This window comes from Leptosomus discolor, chromosome 3 (genome assembly GCF_034619465.1).
Source record: "Leptosomus discolor isolate bLepDis1 chromosome 3, bLepDis1.hap2, whole genome shotgun sequence".
NCBI lineage: Eukaryota > Metazoa > Chordata > Aves > Leptosomiformes > Leptosomidae > Leptosomus > Leptosomus discolor.
In genome coordinates this window covers 50,346,805-50,350,142 of record NC_141393.1, presented here as the reverse complement: position 1 = coordinate 50,350,142, position 3,338 = coordinate 50,346,805, and positions in this window count along the sequence as shown.

The following is a 3,338-nucleotide window of genomic DNA, read 5'->3' as shown; positions in this document are numbered from 1 at the left end:
GCTAAGGCATACATCCTGTGTTTCTTATTACTGTAAACGAAACACTTTTCTTGAAGAACTATGTCGTTAGAAACTCACATGAAATTCATATGTCATGACGTTAAGAAGATGAATGCTTGGAATGGTAAGACTGCTGATATGATTGCAAGTTCTAGTATAATTTCTCTTTTGTTGTATCTTTCAATGAGTGATGAGTGATGAATCCATGTATGAACATATCATAGCTTACCTGCCTTGACTGCCATTTGTTTTCTAGGGATGAGAGCTGGTGCTGGGCATGGAGCTCGTTCTATGCAACTATGCTATATGGAGAAAAATGCTGAAGGTGATATTTAGCAATGGTTGGATTCATGTATAATTAACCATAATTTTCAGGGGAATTTGCCTCTGTTACTTTTTTACTACACACAATTGCACATGAACAGATGGCTGCTTTCTTTTAACTTGAACTCTTATGGACACTGGATTTTATGGTACCTCAGTGCCCCTACATATAGCATTATTGGAGAGGTGAAAAGGGATATGATGTATAGCTTAGAAGATGAAATGACATGGCAAGAGGAATATGACAGTGGATTATAACTGGAGCATATGGCTGAACAGGAGCAGGACAAAACTGAGCCAGATGACTAGGGTAAGCTTCCTGCCAGGATGTGACAAATAACCAAACAGTCTTGTAAAGGAAGAGGTACAAGAACCGTCCTTAGGAAGACTTAAAACTAGCCTAGATGATAGACTAGTTACAGTGGTAGTTATAATAGTAGTTTCAATACATGGAATTGATCAAGGAACTGATTTAGAGAGACAAATAAAGCCCTAAAGCCTGTAGTAACCTGGTCTGATCACTTATCTGACTGTGGTTTGAGCAGGAGGTTAAACTAGAGACTTCCTGAATTATCCTGTAAAATAAATACATCCAAGCATACAGTGACGAAAAGAAATATAGAAAGTGACTGACCTTTTCCTATACAGTCCATAAGTTGAAACTCCCCCTTCCCCCTGCTTTCCCACTTTTTTTTCCCCCACTTCCTTTTCTTCTCCTCTCCTTTTCTAAGTCCTGGGCATATTAACACACTCTCCTGTGTAGCTATGTTTTGATCCAAGAACATGCTTTCTGTGCACCTTCTGTTCTTACCCAAGAATGCTCAGATGTTAGCATGTTGTGCCAGTGTTGACGACCATTTAGATTAGGTCGTCAAGACCAAGAACTAAATTATGACGTTGGTAGCGATGACAGAATAGCCAATTCATCTTAGTAGCAACGGCATAGTCTCCTAGTACAGAAATGGACTTAAAGGCTGTGTCCATTCTTTCCTCCAAATGTGGCTGCTCCATGGGTGCTTCTTTCAGGTACGCTCTTGAGAGGCATTTCTGCAGTGTGTGTATGTGTGTGGAGGTGCACAGTAAAGCCACCCGCCTGCTTAGTCAGCGGCTCACTTCACCGTTTTGGGCCAATTGACTCCCACTGTTGGGATGATTGCAGCAGGCATTGCTGCCTCTTAATATGTTCTGGCACTTAAATAGAACTACTTTTCACACAAAATAAGCTTGTAGAGTTCTCCCGTGGAAACTGCATGTAAGTGGAAGGATCGCCTGCAGGGCATGAGAGCAATGATGGAGTTTCCTAAAGATCACAATTCCAGCTCCAAGGCTTTCGATGGCTTACTAGAAGAATAGGGAGCAGCTCAAGAGACTCACTCCTTTGAAATTCAGGGCTGTGTTGCTGTGGGTCACTCAGTCTGGTTTGCAAGCCACAGAATGAGTCTTAGTAAAGTCACTACAATTTTTCTCATTCTTTCCTCCCACAGACGCACCATGCCAGCTGCTAAAAGCCATTTCAGAAAGGGCATGGGAGAAACCTGGGAGAAGGTTTTTCTTCTAAATAAATCAAGTAATTTATTCTGAGTAATGCAATGTTGCATAGTAACCCCCTGCAGGGGTGATGAGGTGCCAGTTTCATGCCCAGTGTGCCTCGTGCAGTGCCTGTGATACCATTCACACGGTCACTTTCCACGATTTAACAGCCTGGTTGGTAAAAGGCAAATGCAGCTTTTCAGTGCTCGCTGATCAAACAACCACCTAGCTGAATAAAATGGGCAAAAAAATCCCTTCTCCTGGCAAAAAACATGGACATGTACTTTCAGCTGGGAACAACACGCCAAATGTAAGGGTTAGAAAAATGGAATCTTTGCAGAGTAAAAGACATCTGGATAATGTTATAGCTATCGGATACAGACAACCCACCTCAAAGACTAATGCAGCAGAATTCTAAGGACAATGGCTGAACTTCTGTGCCCCTTGAGTTTAATTAGTGTGATAAGCGCCAGTGCAATAGTCTGGTATATGCAAGACCTTTGTTTATGGGGTCTGTACTTGATTCTGTAGAGTCCTTCACATCTAGTCATATCCACTGAATCTTGGAATGTCTCACAAACAGGAATGCATTTATCTTTACAGTGTTACTTCATTTCAAGGAGAGTTACCTCATTAGCATCACAGACTAGTTAGACCTAGACAGACAAATTGCTGAAAGGCTGTGACAGAACACAGGGGAATAACACAGGCCTCTGAAGTCTTAGCTGTGTCCTGCTTAGCAAAAGTATCTGCTCCATGGTGCAAGTTTTGTAATGGGAACCAACTGACTTTCTCTGAGGTCAGTGTAAAATATGTGCTTAGTCTGTCCCCCATCTCCAGTAGAACAATATTCACTCTAGTTATGTGTGCAGTGAACATGCATATTCCCTGGCAGATAGCGTACTGCTATGTCTAACTAAGGAATGTGAAGGAAACTCTTGGGACATGTAAGGATATGGCACATATATCTACCGAAAAATTTCCTTTTAATTGATAGCAAAATGGAAGTATGGTAAGGAAAGAGTGCATTGTTTCAATTTCATTATGCAAACAAAAGTACTTGCAGTTCCATGGAATTTTAACATAGTTAATGATAAACCTGATATTTGCATCTCACAGGCACTGAGCATTGCGTAGATATTGGAGTTGGGATAAACTGGTTTGGAAAGGTTTGCCTGCTATAGCTATGTTCAGGGGTTAACCCTCACTCCCCCACTTAGATGCTGGCAAAGTGATCCTCTCATAATCACAAAGATTGGAAGTCAGCCCATGAATTGTTCATGTCTCATGCTATCTTGCAAGTAGCTGCTTGCTTTGAGATGTCCCCAACAGATCTGTTCTGGTATATTTCCTAAGGCTAACTGGAACCATGAAGGGTGTCGTTTGTACATTTAATGTCATTTGTACCTATGCAGTTCTTAGACCCCTTCATTCACTTCTGTGAAGCTAGTCCAACTTCACCTTATGGCAGATGCATTAATTCC